General features: G+C 44.0%; 1 long non-coding RNA gene across 2 annotated transcripts in view; it reads left to right on the top strand.

Annotated features, from left to right (window-relative positions):
• Positions 1-5,406: 5,406 nt before the first annotated feature.
• LOC103908186 overlaps positions 5,407-13,706 on the top strand; it is a 14,675-nt gene continuing 6,375 nt past the window's right edge. For both annotated transcript variants that reach the window (XR_658145.2, XR_658146.1), the window contains exon 1: positions 5,407-5,553. This is a non-coding gene — a long non-coding RNA (uncharacterized LOC103908186). The remainder of the gene's footprint in view (positions 5,554-13,706) is intronic.

Raw genomic sequence — 13,706 nt, 5'->3', positions numbered from 1 at the left:
TCAAGTGGGAGGTGGTTAGGGGGCATGGGCATTGCAGGCTGTGGTTGGGAGGCAGAGGGAAAGCCTTTTCTAGCCATAGTTCTGGACTTAATTTTCTCCAAACGCTGAGATGTAAATGCAACATGTGACTATAAGAGCTGCTGAATATTTTGTCATGAGACCACTAATGAATTTGATAGCCACCACATTCACCAGTTGGTGGAACAGATTTACCCATCATTTCTGAATTTGAGTTTAAGTGAATGGGACTTCACTCATGGTTAAAGGTTTGGGGTTTTTTTAAACGCAGTTAAGTATCTTGCTGGACTGGGACTTTTAACAGTGTTATTTTGTCTCCTCAAGTCTCCTTCAAGATAAGGTTTTCTTGTATTCTGAAATGATGTGGCAGAAGGCAAAAAATAATCTAGTGACTCATTAGGAAATAAACAGAGGCATAATTGCCATCTGTGTTTCAGTCCGTTTAATCTTTTCTCTCTCCAGTCATGGAAAAAAGGTCATAAAAAAGGTTGAGGTCTGGTTTTGTGATATTTTTGAGAGAAGCTGGCTTAAAAAAATTACAGAAAAGAAAGGGAAAAAAAACCCCAATACTGGCTCTATACATTATCTTAGACAAAATGGATTAAATTTCTGACACCCTACTCATCAAATTCTGACCTTGATTTGACCCCATTGGCTTTTTACTGTTTGATGTTCTCAAACGATTTGGTGCCACTTTTCCTTAGTAGTGCAGTTAATTTTGAGTGTTAGATAAGAGATCAATAGTCATAGCTTGAAATTGGCACCTTTGGACGAAAAATATGTTGTGTGGCAGTAACATAGATTTGATAGTACTTCAGTTAAGAAAATGGTGTACTCTTTCATTATTGTTTCCAATGACAGTATCCAGAGTGTTATTTCATTCTCCTACCAAGCTTCTGACAGTCTCTTGTAATATCTTATCTATCAAAGAGTTTTCATTCCTCTCCTTTCATGCTTGGCTTCTGGAGTGGAACTTTATTTAAAAGGTCCCTGAAAGTAGAAAGAATGACCATGGCACTTCTGCTATCAAGCTGGTCAGTAAGAAATAAACCCTTTTACTTCTAGACTTGTATCTGGCTTCTTTCTTGCCTACATTGAAATCTCATCTGATGTGCTGGCCGTACAACAGAAGCTTAGCTGACAGGAGGAAGTAAGTGGCCTGTTGAATAAGGTCTAATCTTCTCACAGGTAGCTGGGTTTTGCATATTGGCATTAAAAGGAAGAATGGGAATGCCATCCCCACCTTTGTTCGTATGAAAGTGCCCTGTGCCTTGCTTTCAGCCCACTGCTGCAGTGAGAGGTGGGCCTCCGTTTGCAGGGGATGGTTGTTCCTACACTGCTGCTTGGAGTAGCTGCCTCTGGAGTACACAGCTGCTCTGGAGTACAGGGCTGGGGCTGAGGCAGTCTCTAGGGCACAGGATTTGCCAGGACTGTGCTCCTTTCTGTGGGGTCCCACCCCAGAGCATCTGGTACTGTGGAGGTGTGATGAAGCCCTTCTTCAGGCTTACAGCAATGCAGGTGCTGAACAGTTGGGGGAGTTTTCAGCATGCCACTAAAATCTGGCTTCCAGTGCAAGTGTGCCCCTCCTACTGTGTCTCTTTGGATATCCGGACTAGTTTCATCCAAATTTGACAGGTGGTTGGAAATACCTTTTTGACCAAATTCAATGAAATTACGTACGTGGGGGTAGAAAAGAAAATGGAGATAGGCCCAGGAGAGGAAAGGCTGTGGAGAGAGGCACTTGGGAAAGAAATGTCATGACAGTCTCAGGTACCGGGAAATGTCAGCTATGGCTTGTGCCTTCTTCGTACCAAGGAATCCAGCCTTTGGATACAGATGAATAAGGAAGCTGGCTGCAGCGGTCTGCTGCTCCTGGAACTATTTGATTCATTTTCACATATTTCCTAGGAAAATCATGAGCACCTTTGTTCCACCAACTACTTGAAAAACATTCCCCTGACTCCCCGAAAAAGAAGTTTTCTTTGAAGCTGAAGTAATTTGTCAGGGACCTTCTGAAGAGCTTTTTAAAAGCCAAGCACTAACAATTTCAGATCAGCAAAGTCTTTAGTTTCTCTTTTAACTTGGAACCAATGACAGAAATTACCTGAATGTGTTTCTGATTAGTGATGATGATAGAGCAGGGAAGGTTGGAGTTGTGTGGAGAGTTATTCTCCTGTGCGTCAGTTAACCATTTGAATTACTACAGTATAATCTGGACAATTGTTCCTTTTGTACCACCAGCCTTGTGGCTGCTGCCCAGGAGCAGAAATAGTCTTCCTCTCTGCTAGGGAACAGTCTGTTCAGATGCAGTGATGGGATATTCAGACTCCTAATCCAGAGGAAATCTTACCAACAGAAAACTTCATCCGAGTGACCACTATTGGTCATGGCACATGCAGCTACTCTTTCCAAGTGATTCACTTAGGCCAGATTTAAATGGCAGATGAGGGGAGAGTTGTCTAATGCATAAGGTGATGCTCTGTAGGAACTGGTGCTGATGGTGGCAGTGACCCGGCAGGAGAGGCTCGTGCTGTAGGCTCGCTGACTTGATCCAGGTTGTTGGCAGCCAACAGTAATTGTTCCACTGTTATCTTTGACACACAGTGTGTTACTGCCATTATTCCACTTGTTTGAGTTTGTAATTATGGGGAACAAATGCACTTAGTAAAAAAGACCATGATCATAGTCATTTGATACAACTTATTAATACGTGCTTCACAAGTAATCCATGAGGATTTCAAGAGCTGTCCCTTTAGGAGTGTTCAGCTCATTACAGCAGCTGGAAATGAAGGAAGAGTGTTATCGAGTGAGCCCTTTCTAGAGGCACAGCTCTTTCTTATCCCATTCCACAGAAAGGAATATCAGTTTCTGCAGTTCATCCTCCATGGCCTCTTCAGGCTGTTTACTTGAGAACCAAGTGCCCAAGCCAAAAATCATTTTTACACCTCGGAAACAAAGATGCCCAGTTTAAAACCATCTCAATTTTTACTGACTCTGTTCTCTAAGTCATGATGCCTAACTGTGTTGAGGAAGAGAATGTAAAATATGCAAAGTAGTGGCTGGGATGGTGTGCAGGATCTTTGGGTGCTGTTAATCACTGCCAATCCAAAAAATTCAACAGAGCACTGTCCATTTACAGTCACTGAAGATCTGCTCCATGCTACGAGCAATGAAATCTCTTTGGAGCAAAAGAGAATAGGGACAGACTTCCAAAAGGCAAGATTGCCTGATTTTTGTTAAGAAACCTGTGGCATATCATTGTCAGCTTTTCCTAGCCAGCAATCAGAAGTCACGAAGTCTGAATGCAAATACAGACTGCAGGGAAAATGAGAGGGCAACCAGGCCCCATTTCCAAAGGATTCCTGCATCTTTGAGTAGGCACCTCAGCAGAGAAGGCTCTGAATGGAAGCAGTTGTGGCAGGTGCACCATGATACTTTTCATGAAGAAATGAGGACTTCTATAATAGGTTCAGGCCTCTGAAAGTGGTAATATTTTCCTTTCTGCTTTCTTTACTATTCAATCTCTGGAGAGCATGTGCAGATAGAATGGGGAAGAAATATTTCTCCGTGACTTTCTGGCTGTTTAGCAGAGGAGCAATGGCAGAGTGATAGGATAAAGACTGCCAAGAAGAGATGTTGTAGATACCCGTAACTTATGCTCTTTACCTGACAGCACCTCTGAGGCCTGCAGATATGAAAGGGAGTTAGACCTTGTACTAAGGAGCTTCATGCTTTCATTCTCTGACTCGGGTCTGGAAATGCTTTGTGTACTGCTTTCCTGACATTTATCGCCTCCTGAAGGCAGTTGCATTTAGCATGCTTTTCAATAGGCCTATGTTCTTCTAGCCACAAGCCCCAACCTGCTGTCAGGAAGGCTTGGACCTATCAAAGTGATGTTCTTCCAATGTGTGACCTGTGTTTAATTTGCAGCTGTCTGGAGAGGTTTTCCCTCACAGGAATGTTGGGGGTGTACCGAGATAACCAACTTCCCAGATGCGTGGCTGGGGTTCATACATGATCTTATATAGGGAAGCCCATACGGGTACGTGTACTCCAAGGGGAGGACTGAAAAATTAAGTTTCTTTCAAGGGTGTGTCTTTGTGGCGGACTCCTGCTGTAATCGATGAACTCATGATAAATCATAAATTCCTCTCATAGAGGCAAAGCCTCAGTGGTGCTGAGTACCAACAATTCCCATTAGCTTCAATGGCAGCTGCAGGTGCTGAGTGTCCTGGTTATATCTGCGAGACTCTGGCCCCAGGCCTCACCTCCTGCAAGGGGGGGCCGTACTGTAATTCCTTACTCTGCAGCCAGACGTTCCTACCTGGCAGATCCAACTGCATATGGATACTTGCTGTTCTCCTTGGCTGGGATTTGTTGCTGGTGGAATAAAGTTACCACACTGCTTTAAATCCAGTTTAACAGCAGGAACAAAGATTTAGTAAAAAAAAACCTTTAATGAAACTTCATTTATCTTAACTACGATTTTTACTATTCCCTGAAAGAAGCCAGCTTCTTCACATACCCTCTGTGACTCGCCCTGGGTCCCTGAGCAGCTGCCATCCTTCCCAAGTTCAGTTTTAAACCTAAACGAATGCTCTGGCCTTGCCTTCCAATAGCCATTGAGTACATTTTGAAAAGCAGTTCCGCCATAGCTGCTCTGCTCCTCTTGTTTACGCTTTTCCTGACTTACATGTTTCAGTGCCAGTGTACATTACTCGTGAGTTATTCTAGAGTAGCTCCAAAGCTGTGCCAGGGAACTTTCCCAGGTTATAGCACCAGCTGTTCAGAGAGGTGTTTAACAACGTGCTTGACTGTGCATTTAGGTGATGTCATTCATTACTTAAGGAACACATACACTTACAGGTAAGAAATGCTTAAAAATGTCTTGCTTGGTCAGGACTGGAGCCCGTAATCTGCTCTGCATACTGCAGTTCACCAGGAAGGCTAGATTTGGTCACAGGGTTCAGTGGGAGCAAGAGCAAACTCCAGACCACTGAAGAGATGAATGAAAGAGAGTAATCACTAGAAGACTTCGCAGATGAGATTTGATTACCTTGCTGAATCTGGGGTTTCTTCAGGGATGGGATCTGCGAGAAATCCCTGGCATGCTAGTTACATAAAATTGCTATTAATAGTGAATTATTTTTAGAAGGGAAGCTGACATATTGTAAAAGTGTCAAATGATAATGATATGGTAGTTGGTATATGTAATGTGCATTTGCAGCCTGGATTGTTAGGCACTTCTAGGTTTGCTAGAAATTTCAGGTACATCCCTACTGCAACTTTTAGTGTAGGCAAAATACCCAGCAATACGCGAGTAAATGAATTTGAACAGGAACTGCAAATTCAAAAGAAATGTCTGATTTGCTTTATTACTAGGACTACACGTGCTGAAAGAGTTTGGTCTGGTTCATTAGAGCCAGATGTAAAAATGCTGCCTCCAGCTAGCTCCAGCCCCTGCAAACTGCCTTTGCGAGCACCTTTCCTCCCTGCCGCCTGTCTCCTATGAGCCCTCTGATCTCTGCCCGGCTGGTGAGTGACTGCTCATCCTTTCACCTTTACAGACCTTTACCTCAAAGTGCCCAGCCCCTCTGTAGCTGAGGTCAAAGCCTCCAAGTCTATCCAAATCTATAGTATTATTTGCCTGGTGTATACCCATATTGGCGTGGCATGGTGTCATGGTTTAACCCCAGCCGGCAACTCAGCACCACACAGCCACTCGCTCACTCCCCCCGGTGAGATGGGGGAGAGAATCAGAAGAGTAAAAGTCAGAAAACTCATGGGTTGAGATAAAGACAGTTTGATAGGTAAAGCAAAAGCTGCACACACAAGCAAAGCAACACAAGGAATTCATTCACTCCTTCCCATCGGCAGGCAGGTGTTCAGCCATCACCGGGAAAGCAGGGCTCCATCACACATAACGGTGACTTGACAAAGTGATGACAAATGCCATTGCTCCAAACGTACGCCCCTTCCTTCTTCTTCCCCCAGCTTTATATGCTGAGCATGATGTCATATGGTGTGGAACATTCCTTTGGTCAGTTGGGGTCAGCTGTCCTGACTGTGTCCCCTCCCAAATTCTTGTGCACCCCCAGCCTACTCGCTGGTGGGGTGGGGTGAGAAGCAGAAAAGGCCCTGACTCTGTGTCAGCACTGCTCAGCAGTAATGAAAACATCTCTGTATTATCAACACTGTTTTCAGCACAAATCTAAAACATAGCCCCATACTAGCTACTATGAAGAAAATTAACTCTATCCCAGCCAAAACCAGCACACATGGTTTCATTCTTCGCATGACTATACAGAAAGGAGTGTTTGAGTGTTTGTGGATCTGGAAAGGACTGTTTTTGTGTGCACACAACTGCTATGTGGGGCATGAGTAAGAACAGTTATGCAGTTTTATAGAGTGAGAACAATATGCTGGGAAGCTCCATAGTGCCTGTGATGTTTTGTCTGAGCTGTTTTGGTCTAGGACTGAGTTTGTCTAAATTGTGGTGATAGCCATTTTGAACAATTTCTTGCTATAATGTCCTGGAGCTGATTGTAGCAATGGGATAAAATAATGGATTGTGAGAAGCAGAGGAAATACTGGACTGTAGTGCTTTTAGGAATAATAAAATGCCTGTTCTGCAGTATGTTTAGCAATGCATAAAGAAACAAATAATCTGTGGGGTTGCTTCGTGTTTTTCCAAGCTTTTATTAGGATGTTAAAGGTAAAATCTTGGCCATCTTGAAGACAGTGGGAAACTCTGCCTTTGCCTCTCTTGGGTCAGGATTTCTTGCTTACGTCTGTGCCTGCTATAACTGGCAAATCACCAGAAATGCCATCACAGCTAAGCTAGGAGAACAGAGAGGAGCAAGCATCTGAACTGTACTTTCTAAACAAAACGGAGTGCCTCCAGGCGGTGCTCAGGGGCGGATGTTGTACCTGGCCACCCTCAGTCCATCTCCATGCTGAGGGTCTCCTGAGCAAAGAGGTGGAAGAAGCCAACAGGAAACACGGCTGCTTGGAAACAGGGCTCAGAGATGGTAAGGGACCCATGGCAGGCCAGGGGCAGAGCTGGGAAGAGGTCCTGTTGGCCTGACCACCTCTGATTGTGTAGCAATCTGTACGTACAAGGAATTTAGCTAGTACCACAACTAAGTAAAGCTACATTGAGTTAAAAGCATCCCAGAAGAAAGCAACTTCTGCTCCAAAATCCTGACAAACAAACCAGAAAAAAAACCCTCAATTGCCCTGAAATCTTGCTTATGATATGTATTAGTGCCTGGAAATTCTCCAAATTTAAGTGACAAATGTTTGGAGCTGGAGTATGTGAAATGGTGCCGTACCTCATTTCTGAGCTATGCAAACCTGGACCAATTTGACTGCATACTGCTTCAGCTCCGTCATGGGCTGGGAATTTCTGTACCGAGTTTTAGCCTAAGAGCAGTTACAACGGCCCAATTTATAAATCTCTCAAAGATCTTAAAATGATGCTACTGATCTCCAAATGATAGCCTCTTAGATATTATTACTGAAACTTTCTGGAAGTAGTGCAAACCAGGAGGGAGCAATTAATCCTTGGAGTAACCCCATTTACTCTAGCAGTTTGGCCCTGAGGGAGTAGCAGCACTTGATGTCTGACAGAAGCCCCAAATGTCAGTGTTTCTCCCCTTGTTCATTTGCCTGCTTGCTGTGGTAGATTTCATGCCGTTATAAGCTGTTTATGTACAGCCTGATCAAAGTACTTAATGACAGGGTTAATTTCTACGTATAATGAGGAAATCAAGACAGGAGACAGGTACTGTGTAATCGAATTTTTCATTTTAGAATTCGTTTCTCTTCATGTATGGCTTAGCTTTGATTTTTATTACCATTAATTTCTGCATTTACTGTTCTTTCTAGTCTCTCAGATGAGCTAAACCTACTGCGGAAGTAGCGGAGGCACTGAATTGTTCCAACAGCTCCCATAAAAGTATGGTGATAAAGTAGAGAGAGTCTATAACTTCTCTGCAACAAGTCCTCAAAATGCAGTTTGGTTTGGGGGACGGTTCTTAAAAAAATTACACTGCTTAAATAGTCTACTGAGACATCTAATCCTCTTTTTATGACTCAGCAGGTATGTGCACAGGCATGGATGCTTAGGTATGTGTGTATACAGCCAGAGAAAGAGACAAAGATTGTGTTAATATCTGGAAGTCTTATAGTTTATGAAGTGTGTGTCTTCAGCAAGACTTTGCAGACATAAATGAATCGCCACAGCATCCCTTTGAAAGAGCTGATGGTGAAAAAGAGGTTAACGGTCCTCATTTCTCAAAAGATGGAAATGAGACGTGGAGCATTAGATCTGCATTTGCCCTGCTTATTTTGGTTTTCATTTTTAGATGCACTGAGCACTGTGAATATTTCTGGACATTCAAAAATCTAGGGGTACAGAAGTGATGGAGGCCTTAGAAAATATGACTTTCGCTGAGGTAGCCAGCTTCAGGAATCAAGCAGGAAGTAGAGACGAAATTAAACCTGGGCATATCCAGCTCACTCTGTATCCACTGTGTTTCTCTTTTTCTAGCACTCTAAATTTTAGGAAAGCAGGGATTTAAAAGTTCATGTGATGCTATATTCGGTGAACCACTGTTAGCCAAGTTTCCTTATAGCTGAGGTAGAAATCTTTCTTTGTGAGGAAAGTGCACCTCTATTAGCACCACTGTGCAAGCTGTAGTTTGCAAATGTGGTGGGAGGCTTTGCTCATGCTAATTTGGGCTCAGTCATGCACCTCTTTTCCTCTTTTACATGCAAATAGCAGCTGTGTCAGTCTCTGGGATGCCTGCTTGTTCCTTTAACAGAGAGATTCCAGTTCATACCTTCAACCAGTGCATTTGTGCGTGGGCAGAGGTATAGCACAGTGGTACAGTTGCTGACAAGGAAAGAGCTGTGATGGAGGTTGGAACAAGTTAGTGAAATAGAGAAGTTTTGAAAGAAGACGCTGAGCTCTTCTGGTGTGTTTTCATTTATTAAAAAAAAAAGGGGGGGGGATGAGGAGAACAGCAGAGGACTACAGAAAATGATAATCCATGATCCTGCCCCCATAAAAAGGGATCTCTTGATTGCCAGGGGGATACATTTCTTTCTTCTGAACCCAACGGTTCAGGCAGCAGGCCCGGCGCTGTAACAGGTCAGCCACCAGCCTGCGCAGCTGGGACAGTGGTGGGCTGCATGCAGGTGCTTGGATTCCTCACTGTGGTGCTCCCGTGCTGAGGGAGCTGAGGTGGTGAGCTGTCCTGCTGGGAACCACAGGGGTGCCACGCTTGCCCGGCTTCTGCAGGCTCTGTGCTCCAGAGGGCTCTTGGCCTCACCAAGCCGCTGGCTGCTCTGCCACTCTGCTCTCCCAGCATTTTCCATGGTGGGGTGCAGCGTGTCTGCTCTGCTGCAAAGACAAGGAGGTTCATGGTACTTGCTTGGGGCCAGCCAGCAAATTGGGTTGAAGTAATTGAAAATAAAACATATTGGCATGATGTTATTTTCTCCTCTGTCTTCAGCCTTCACCTCTGCTTTATGGTTGTGGCTACCTGAACCCAGCCGCTATGTTACTATGGCCTCTTCCCCTTTGAAAGGCCATCCCTGCTCTTGTGTCACAGAAGTCAACGCAAAATGAAATCAGATAAAATCATTTCCATAGCATCACTTTGGATGCCACTAAACTTAATGAAGAAAGTAGGCATTAGTGCCATGCGGGCCATGCAACCTGTGTTGTACAACAAGGATCTGTTTAAAAGGGTATTTGATTTAGGGTGCAAGGATTTCCAGGAATTTGGAGTGCAAAGTTTTCTAGGAAGGTCAGCTCAAATGAAAGAAATACGATGTCTCTGTGAAGTTCTCAGTTGAGTCCGTAGGTGGCTTGCCATGAGGGTTTTCAGAAGGTGACAGCTTGCCTTTCAGAAAGCCCTGGCTAGTGTTTGTCTGCTCTCCCCCAAAAAGACTGCCTTGATGTCAGTGCTGCAGTGGGACTCAGTGTACAGCCAGGACCCAGCGTACATCCACTTCTTTGTGTCCAGGGACATCCTTGGAGGCTGTAACATAGTAACTGTGAAATAACTGTGCTTCAGCTCCCCCCGACCCGCTTTATCATCTTCTTGAATATATCCCGTCTGTGCGTGTGCAAGTGACAGGGAGTGGGGTAAGGGGAAGAAACTTGTGTACATGCTTTAATCATACTGATGGAGTGAAAGTGATGCCATCTTTATATAGAGAAGGCCCTTAAACACCTCTCTAGGCTCTCCACTGAGCTGTGGGGAAACAAGGCTGTGACCTGTAGAGTTTCCATTGACTTCAGATTTGGCAACACTAAATTAAGTGGGTAATATGTTGTGACACAATAGGATGAAATCCTGGCCCTAGTAATGGCAGTAGATTTTCATACTGATTTTGAAGGTATTTTAGGATTTCAGCTGTAGAAATTGGTGGCAAACCCCATGATGAAATAATCTAGTTATTCCCTGTCAAACGGAGGTTCCTTGGTGACATGAATATTATAGAAAGTGCTTTTCAAATGGAAATTTATCCTGTTGCAAAGGAACATCTTGAGCTATTGACCCCGCAACGTAATACATGCATATAATATAGTTATTGCCTGTCTATTTAAAACTTCCTTGTAACAATGTGGGTGGATCTGGTTATGCTGTTCTCCGCCATAACAACAATTTACCCAAAGCAATTTGTTGCCTGGCCTAAATTTTGCAAAAATATCTGGTCTTTTAAACCTTTGAGAAAGGGAGATATTTGCACCTGACATGTCTACAAGTAACGTAGATCGGGTTATTGATCAGTCCTGTATATGTTGTTTTCCAGTGGGAGGATGAGATGGAGAGGCCAATCCATTACTGCAGCTATCTACCACTGGAAAGCAATAGCACTAATGATACAGGTTTTCAATAGCTGATTTATATTATCTTGCAGTCAATAAAAACTCATGATTTTGTCACTGTATTGTTTAAAGCAATGCTCCCAAATGCTGGCACGCCTCAAATCTGACCCTCTGTAACACAGCAGCTGTGTTACAAGCGGGTGAAAGCTTAACAAAACCCCACCAGTCCTCCAGAGCATGGTCTGGACAAGCTCTTTCCTCGCTGGTCCTGTGAGCCCGGCGCTCATATGAGGCTCGTTCCAGTGAGTGATTCCTGTTAAGACTAGCTATGGCTCCACCAGCTGCTCCCCCGCACCATGCCACCCAGAGGGGAAGGATGAAGGAGTTACAGTCCTTTCTCTGGGCAAATATTGCACTTAAAATCTCAGTGACTGACTGCTAATTTGGTGGTGATTAACGAGAAATCCGTGTTGGTGGCTATAAATAAGAGGCAGTAACTGAATCCTGTCTTCCTCCTTCTAGTGATGTGAGTACTTTTGGCACCACACAGGGACTGCCCACTGAATCCAGCATGGTGCAGAGCTCCTGAGGGAGAGAGCGGCAGCAGCGAGGAGCTGCGTTTGCTGGAGAAAGCGTTTGACAAGCCACATGAGAGCCAGCCTGAGCAGTCAGTGGGCAGAGTCCCGTCCTCTCTTTCGGTTGTGTTTGAACATGAGAATGGTCACATCAGAGTGGACTGTCGTAGCAGGTCAGCTCAGCTAGGCTGGGGGCTTGCCTCTGGATGCACTGGCGGTTCCCAACAACATGTGCACGAGGGAAAGGCTGTGTGCAGAGCAGCCACGTGCTTAGAGAGGAGAGTGTAGATGTAGTGTGGAGGTTTGCATGTTCAGATGGGCTGACCTGCAGGGACGATGAATGTCTTTTTGGATTTGTACTCACCCTGTTTTCACGCAAACATTTCATGCAGATTTGTAACATGCGATAGCTGCCAAGCATCTTTTACACAGTCACAGTCTAGTGACTGAAGGATCCACTAATTAAGAAGCCCCTAATTAGGCTTTTAAATGATAAACTGTAATAGCTCTAGTGCAGCTGTTGTAAACTATAGAGTAAATTATACCCAGTTGAAAGAGGCTTTAATTACGTATTTATATAACAGACTTTAAGGACTTCGAAAGATAAAAGAATTTTTAGTATCTGCAATTAAAAAAAAAAGCGAGTAACAATAGACCTCTTAAACCAATGAAAGCAAGGAAATTCAAAGTTAATCTGAAAAGCTGTGCTGGTACTTTCTTTTATGCTCATGGCATCGTAATTTTTGGGGGGTTGTTTTTGTCCTTTTTTGTTTTCATAATGGATGAGATAACGAATTATTGTCAGCCAGGAGTTTATGTCCCCAGCTCTCGATTTCCTAGCTTTTATAGGTCTATGTACAGCATTAATGATACTTTGTCAAACTGTAGTTTCATTTTTGCAGAAATCCTAGCAAGAAGACCCTTATCAGCCAACTTTTCTCCTTGCATCCTGATTTACAGAATGGTTAGTTGTACAAATGCCTTTGTGAAGTCAACAGGAGCTCAAAAATTGGTTGTACTGGGCCCCTGAAGACCATGTTCGGGGCAAATCTAGCTAGTACATTGTTGGTTGTTTGGCAGCCGTTCACCATGCTGTGCTTACCAAGTGGAGAAAAGGTCTAGATGTGTCTGGGACTATTCAGCTATTTGGAGATCGCACTCTGGGCTTCTTTTTTACAGGGCTCAGTCCCACTCCACTGAAATCGAGGAGAGTTTAGCCCTTGCCCACATTTGGGGCTGGACCAGACTCCAGTCTGCCTACCCTTTAGACATCAGCACTGCCCATCTCCTGCCAGCTCTGCCTGACATTGCCTCTCTTGGTAACCTCACCAGTTCTGCCTCCAAACTCGCATCTGCCCTCAGCTTCCCTCATTTACCCAGCCCTGTTTGCTGCCCTTCCTTGCCACCTCCGAGCACAGCTAACACTGATGCACTGCAGTGAACAAATGCCTCTTTATAGAGAAAAGGAAAGATGTCTCTGATGTGCCCTCCATTGCCTGATGGCTTTGCTCATATGTTGCCAGTTCTTTTCGTTTCTTAGATTACTGCTCCTCAGGACAAGGGCTGTACCTTTTGTGCCTGCATGCTGTCACCGCATAGAGGACACAGACACTAGGCTGTGATGTGCAGAGAGCTCAGTACCTTTAGCTGCTCTTAGGGACTGGCCTTCACAGCGGTAGGACTTAGCAGCCCATGACAGCCAAACAAGGTAGTGCTTTTTGCTTATTCCAGCCACATCCAAGTATTTTTATCTGGAAATGCCACAGCAAGGGAAATAAGGAATACAGTTCTCATAGTTAATTTTTATGGCTGATTAATTAGCCCAAAGAGTATTAAATTGTGCTAATGTAGTTTGCCTCTTCGATGCTGTCTTTTGACTTCAATGGAACTAAATACATGCTTAAAGTTAACTACATGCCTAAGTGCTGTGGTGAATCGGGGCCTAGGGCATTAATTAGAACTTGGCTCAGATTTACTTTCAAGGCTTTTCTCATAGTTAATTTTTATGGCTGATTAATTAGCCCAAAGAGTATTAAATTGTGCTAATGTAGTTTGCCTCTTCGATGCTGTCTTTTGACTTCAATGGAACTAAATACATGCTTAAAGTTAACTACATGCCTAAGTGCTGTGGTGAATCGGGGCCTAGGGCATTAATTAGAACTTGGCTCAGATTTACTTTCAAGGCTTTCCCCCCCCCCCCCCCCCTTTTTTTTTTTTTTTTTTTTTTTTCTTACCCCCGTGATTTTATTTTTTTTGTTCTTGTTTTG

The sequence above is a fragment of the Aptenodytes forsteri genome, unplaced genomic scaffold (assembly GCF_000699145.1).
Source record: "Aptenodytes forsteri isolate BGI_AS27 unplaced genomic scaffold, ASM69914v1 Scaffold349, whole genome shotgun sequence".
NCBI lineage: Eukaryota > Metazoa > Chordata > Aves > Sphenisciformes > Spheniscidae > Aptenodytes > Aptenodytes forsteri.
This window is presented reverse-complemented; position numbering and strand designations above follow the sequence as displayed.